The sequence below is a fragment of the Ahaetulla prasina genome, chromosome 3, assembly GCF_028640845.1.
Source record: "Ahaetulla prasina isolate Xishuangbanna chromosome 3, ASM2864084v1, whole genome shotgun sequence".
In the NCBI taxonomy this organism is placed as follows: Eukaryota; Metazoa; Chordata; class Lepidosauria; order Squamata; family Colubridae; genus Ahaetulla; species Ahaetulla prasina.
Window position 1 is genome coordinate 175307556 of NC_080541.1, and position 7107 is coordinate 175314662.

General features: G+C 41.3%; 1 long non-coding RNA gene across 1 annotated transcript; it reads right to left on the minus strand.

Annotated features, from left to right (window-relative positions):
- Nucleotides 1-5400: 5400 nt before the first annotated feature.
- On the minus strand, nt 5401-6981 carry LOC131194357 (uncharacterized). Its single transcript, XR_009154148.1, has 4 exons — nt 6843-6981; nt 6283-6364; nt 6100-6171; nt 5401-5638 (listed from the first exon to the last, which is right to left on the minus strand). It is a non-coding gene; the product is annotated as an uncharacterized LOC131194357 (long non-coding RNA).
- Nucleotides 6982-7107: the final 126 nt, after the last annotated feature.

Consider the following 7107-nt stretch of genomic DNA (forward strand, 5'->3'; position numbering starts at 1 on the left):
CGCACAGACTGCAAGCCTAGTCAGATCTTGCCAACCAAAGAGGCAATTGTAATTTAAAGAGAGCAGAGAAGGCCTTGAAAAAAGCTGTTTGGCAGGGCAGGGCAACATGCTAACAAGATACTCAATTTCAAGGCTGCTTGTTCCTGAGGCATTCAGCTCATTTGTGCTCAGAGACAGAAGCTGAATTATGAATGAAAAATGAAGATGGCAATATTGGCAAGGAATGAACTATAATTATTTTTTTTCTGTTCACAAGAAATAATAAGAGAGAAAGAGACCATTACTAAAATAAACATTCAGCTTGTTGATACACTGAATGGGAAAAGAATTCATCTTTTTTTAAACCCTAAAAAGTCTGTTTAACTAATAGGGTAAAAGGAATTCCAAGAGACAGAACCTCTCTCAAACCCTTTCAACACGAAGGGACTGTCTTTCTTCAGCCTTGATTTAATTGAAGGCAATCAGCCATTCACACATATGCTATAGATACTAATGCATGCGTTCACACATACATCAATCCTAGGAAAGCTGATGTTTGACTGATTTTTTTTTGTCTTTATGATAATTGAAATTCCAGCACTAAATAAGCAAATAAATCAATCCCAACTGAAGTACTGCCAGTTTGAGCAATGCGTAGGATTTTTCTTTTCCAGTTGCTTTCAACATTTAACACATTTCAAAATCCTGAACACTGTTCCCAGAATAGACAGGCAGAAAAATCTATAGGCAGTTTTCTGGATGATATAGAAAGATTTCTAGTTTCCAATTGTTTAACAGCAGCAGCAGCTCTAAAATGACAGATGTGTTACACAGCTACATAAATTATACCACTGAACTGCAAAGTGAAGGGAAAATAAAATATGTTTCTGTTTTCAGTCTATGACTGGTTCTCCTCAGAATAAACTAAAGATTGGGATCTGAGTCCAGTTGATCTCCATGAATTCCTGGAAATAAAAAACAAGCTTGCTCACTTTTATTTCTTGCTTTCATTCAGGAACTCAAGATAGAAAACAAAATGTTCCCTGCTATTTTCCCCCACAACGTCAATCATTTTGCTGGTCAACCATTTTGCTGGAAGAAAACAATTAGCCCAAAGTCACCATTTAAGGGTGGAACAGAACCCAGCTCTCACCATTCCAAATCCAATCCTGGCTCTTTAGACTTCCTCCCCTGCTTTTACACTATTTCCCTGCCCTCCAGCTCCCATAGCGCCTTAATACAGGTAGTCCTTGACTTACAACAATTGATCCCAATATTGTTAAGTGAGACATTTGTTAAGTGAGTTTTGCCCCATTTTACGACCTTTCTTCCCACAGTTGTTAAGTGAATCACTGCAGCTGTTAAGCTAGAAACACGATTGTAAATCAAATCTGGCTTCTTTGATGACTTTCCTTGTCAGAAGGGTGCAAAAAGTGATCACATGACCTTTGGACACAGCAACGGTCTTAAATATGAACCAGTTGCCTACTATCTGAATTTTGATCACATGATCATGGGAATGCTGCAAAAGTCGTAACTGTGAAAAACGGTCATAAGTCACTTTTACAGTGTTGTTGTAACTTTGAACGGTCACTAAATGAACTGTTATAAGTTGAGGACTACCTGTAAAGGGACTTGGTCTCCAGCTGCTGCCCAGGCTTCAACCTAGGGTGATTCTGAGGCTGCCTTCCACAGACCGCTGGTAGAGGTCTTCAGGAGGTTCCTTGCAGCTTCCTTCAGTTTACCACATGGGTGTCCAACCTTGGCAATTTTAAAACTTGTGGACTTCAGTATGCTGGCTGGGGAATTCTGGGAGTTGGTCCACAAATCTTAAAAGTTGTCGAAGTTGGACACCCTTGGTTTACCACCAATCAAATTTGAAAAATTGCTTCAGGGCCTCCAACTTGGTTCACTGGCCCTGCAAGCAATAATCCAAACATGAACTCACACAAGCAAGCAAGCCCCAAAGAAAAGTGCAAACAGGAAATACAGCAATATTTAAAGTGGGATTCCCTGAGGATGGAGACCATTTATCCCTCAGAAATTTCTAAACAAGCATTCTTGAGCATCACGGTTGCTAATAGTTATTTTCCAGGGGTTGCATAAAATAATTCAACTAGCAAAGGGATACTTGAGTTCGAACTTTTTATTTTTGTAACAGATTTGACACAAATGCAACTATAATTCTCTTGTTCACTGAAAAATATGACAAAGCCCCCCTCCCCCCTCCCACTTATCAAAAAAATAGATGTTTAATTGGGCAGTTCTTTTCCAAATGTTTACTTAATTGTCACTGAGTGGATAAGATTTGAGAAATGCTGCCCTTTCTACAAATGAAGAGATATTTTTTTTTGCTTTATTTCTTACTGAAAATGCTAAATTGGAATACAGAGTGGATTTATTAGATCGAGATTAAAATATGTTACTTATTTCTGGTAGTTCTTAATTGAGTTTTGCCAATTAGAACTAAAGAATTTATTGATAAGAGTCAGTATATGGGAAGATGAATTTTTAAAAAAAAAAATTGAAATATTAGAGAAGATATAAAGTTACAAAAATTGTTTATGCTTGTCTGAAGGGATGGGGGAGACATCTTTTATATATCTTTGTTTTTTACTTTTTATATTTTTTCTATCTCTTGGCACTTCTCTTTTTTTAATATATATTTTTCTTAATTTGTGTTAGTCTTTTATTGTATTTATAAACTCTAATAAAATTGTGTGTGAGGAGGGAGAGGGAGGCAACAGCCAAAAAAGCCAATGCAATCCTAGATTGCATTAACAGAGCAGTAAAACAAGATCACTTGAAGTACTAGTCCTGCTCTACAAAGCCTAAGTAAGACCGCACTTAGAATACTGCATCTAGCTTTGATCACCCCAATACAAAAAAGATGTTGAGACTTTGGAAATAATTCAGAGAAGAACAACAAAAATGATTAGCCTAGAAGCTAAAACATACGATGAACGATTGCAGGAATTGGGTATACTTAGTTTGGAGAAAAGAAGGACCAGGGATGACAGGATAGCATCCTCCAATACTTGAAGGACTGCCACAGAGAAGGCCAACTTGTTTCTCAAAGCACCAGGAGGCAAGACAAGAAACAATGGATGGAAACTAACCAAAGAGAAAAGCAACCTACAACTAAGGAAAACATTCCTAACAATGAGAGCAATTAACCAGTGGAACAAATTGCCTTCGGAAGTTGTGGGTGCCCCATCACTTGAGGCTTTTAAGAAGCGATTGCATTAGCCATTTATCAGAAATAGTTTAGGTCTCCCGCGAGAGAAGGGGGTTAGACTAGATGCCTTCCAAGGTCCCTTCCAACTCTTGTGATTGTTACTGAGAGAGCAGAGAGGCGCTGCCCTTTCAGAAAGGAAACTGAAGCCCAGTAAGCAAAGCACAGCCTCAACTCCCGGGGGGCCGAGGTGCCCCTGTCCGAAAAGTCCCGGGTATCCCGAGCAGTCGGCTACGCCCACTCGCCTTGCGTCGCGGTCCTCTTAAACACGGCTGGGAGCTGGGAAGCGACCCGCCGCAGTCGGCAGCGCCGGGAAAAAGGCCAGGCGGACTCTCGGGGCGCTCCTCTCCTCTGTTCCCCGAGCCGCCCGGCAGCCAACAGGCGTCTTCTCTGCCTCTTGAACTCGGGACACACAACCTTCCTGCCGGTGCCCTCCCCGCCTGCTGGGTGGTCCGTAATTAATCCCCCGCCACAGGCGGTACGGGACTTACACGTCCTCGCCCAGCAGGCCTCCCCGCCTAATCCCCGGTTCTTGTTACTCGCCTCGGGGGGCCGCCAGCACCTCCGAGAGCCCCTCGCCTCTCCGCCCCTCCCCCAGCTTTTCCTGTCCGATTCAGTGATGAAGAGGTAGATGCAATGAATACGGCAGAATCAGACGCCTCCACCCCGCCTTTCTGCAGCGATCCAATTTCCCAATGCTTTCATCCGCGCCTTCCCCGAGTCGGTGCGCGGCCTTCCCGGGACGGCCTGAGCTAGGGCGACAGACGGAGAAACCACGCTCGTCTGGAGAGGCGAAACGAAGATGACGGGTTAAAAAAAAAAAGTGAAGAAATAAAGCGTAAAAGAAGGAGAGCAGCAGCCCCGAAGAGAAGCTGCCAGATAACCGAGAAGCCTCCCTTCCTGCTCCCCACTTTGCATGACAAAAGCCCAGCTGCAGAGATGGCACCGTCCCTCCTTTCCCTCCCTCTCGCCCCCCTCCGCCGCCAAATTCCCTTCCCCAATTACCAATCAAGCCCATTATGTGGCAACAATAGCCGCCAGCTCTGGCGGCCCACCCAAGCGGCTAACCTACAGCCCCACAGCGTGTGCAATTTTGGCAGAGGACCCGGGTCTCCCATCCCATCAAAATCCTTGTGTTGGGGCATCAACGGGCAAATATACCAATACAGCTGTGACCATGTGTAATAAAGTAAAAGGGGAGGTCGGCAGCATGAATTAAGGTAAGTAATCACTACTGTTCTCACTTCTCAAAAAAACTTGTCTCTCTCCTTACCCACATCACATCCCAAAGCTCTTTCCAGTTTTGTCCCTTCCCTTCTTTGCACAAAAAATGTCTGGATCTGGTATTTAAGCTTTCAGAAATTAAGCACATTTTAGCAATGTTATGTTACTCAAGATAGTAATCAAGAGGTAGAACTTTGGGGAAAGGCTTTAAGAGAGTTAGCTAGAAGAAATAGTTAGGTTGGAATAAGCAGATGAACATTTACTCTTTAACCTACACAAGCAGAGAATTGCCCTACTTTCCTTTTAGGTATAAAGGTATAAGAAAGAGGGAAAAGGAGGTGCTGACCATTAAAATAAAACCCCCAAGCATGATCTTAACTGTAGACTAAGGAAGGGATTTTTTTTCAATTATGGTTTCGCATTGCCCACTCGTGGTCGGAGGTGTTTATGCAGCTATTAAAGGAAAAATCATTAAGGTACAATTGTCGGAATAAGAGGCAAAAAAGAAAGGAAGCAGACAATTGTGGATTTGCATAAAAACAGGCAGGTAAATGGAAATAATTTCCTGACTGCTGCAAAAGAGACTCTGAAATATAATTTCTGAATGAATTAGGGACAGGGAAGTATATGTTTTGTGTGTAATTCACACATTTTTGGTCCAAATGTGTAATCAAAAAATAAACCGTACTGCGTTCCATTAAGCTTACTCCCAGTTATGTGTCTATAGAACTGCAGTCTAAGGAAGAAGCAGAAATGAAAATGTAAAAAAAACTTCAGCAGGCAACTGTGTCACAAAATATTCCTGATTCCAAAAATGTAAGACTCCTACTATAAAGCAGTATTTTACTATATTTACTATATTTTCCCGGAGAAGGAAAAGTTAGCCTTAACTAAATTATTGAATCACAAATCTTATCCAGCTTTTCACTAGCAAGCTTCTCTTGAAAAACAGCATGTTAATATAATGTTCACATCTGATATTTTATTTTCTAGATATGTACACCCATATACACTTTGTGGAAGGTGGGTCAGGATGAACAGAGTGCAAGAGCTTCTTCCAGGTAGCAAGGACAAAAATCAGACCACCATCAGCAAAACCATCATCCTTCCAGGTTTCAGTCTTCCCATGGACTCATGTCGGTATCAATGGCCACACAATTATAAGCTGCGTAACGCAATTTTTCTTCACAAACTTTGGCACTAGAAGTTAAAAAAAAAAAAGGTTAACGTTTTCAGGTATTCTGAAAATCTGCAATACATCTCTGTCTTACCTATCTACGGTTGTTCGATGAAAGTTTTACCTCACTATCATAGTCTCCCTGTTTGCCTGTGCTGTGGTATAGAGTAATATTTTCCTTCTTACACTTCTCTAGTTCTTCCACTCCCACAACTGTCTTTTCTTCTCATTATCTACTGTAAATATCACTTCCCTAGTAAGCATGGAACAGTCCTTGCTGTTCTGCTATTATATAATCTTCCCCAAATTGTCTTTCCTGTGTGTCTATCTCACAGTGATGGGGAACGATGGCCCCTTTAGGACTTGTGGACTTCAACTCCCAGAATTCCAATGCCAGCATAATTCTGGGAGTTGAAACCATAAAAGAGTGATCATTCCCCACTTCTACCTCTACCATAAAAAGGGTTTCTAGAGCAAGACTTACGAGGCATAGTTGGGCAAAAAGAGCGTGCTGGAGCAAGTGGACGATTCAGGGAGGGCATCAGTGGTCTCCGAACTTGGCCATAAGACAGAAGAAAATAAGGTAAGTCAGAAGAATCTACCAGATAATCAAACTCCAAAGGATCAGTAATCAGTCTTCTCTCCCAAAGAGGGAAGCGGGACTCACCCCAATTTATCAGGATAGATGTAAATTCGAGCAGGAAGTCTGCTTCTCCCCGTAACAAACCTCAGAAAGCGACTACGATCCTCTAAAGAGAAAAGTACATGGCTTTCATCAGTTCATCAAGAGTCCCTCTCCATAATATACCTCCCGGAAAATGAAATAGGAATGACATCTGACATGGTCTCAAGATGCTAGCCTTGGAAAGCAGGAATTACTTTTTATTCAATGAGTCAAAATGTAACTTGCAACCAAATATATGACAGAAGTTGTGGTGAAAACTTTTCACCCTCTCTATTCTGCTGTAATTTACTTAATCTGACACCACTTCTCCCCTCATCAACTGAAATAACTGTGGCTTTTTTCTTTTCTTTTTTTTTTTTGAAGAAAAAAAATGTTTACAGCAAGTTTAATTATCAACAATGGGTTCTGCAGGAGAGACTATGGTAGTTTTCAATGGGAAAAGTTTCTTAAAATATGCTTGGCTCTGCAATCATTTAATAAATGGCAGAAAATCCCTTATATCCACTATTACACAACTGTGAACATTTGTTTACTCTGCTCACCATTAGTAAAGTTGTTCAAGGCCTCCCAAAAGTACTGAATTCTAGTGTCTGATGGTTCAAAATCCTCAAAGCGAGCTGTAAGAAGATAAAAATAGAAACAGCACAGAAACAGTAATGTCAACTACATACCAAGATCCAGCTGATTAGAGAGGAAGAAACATTCATTAGTTGAGAGGCAAAAAAGAAAGGAAGCAGACAATTGTGGATTTGCATAAAAACAGGCAGGTAAATGGAAATAATTTCCTGACTGCTGCAAAAGAGACTC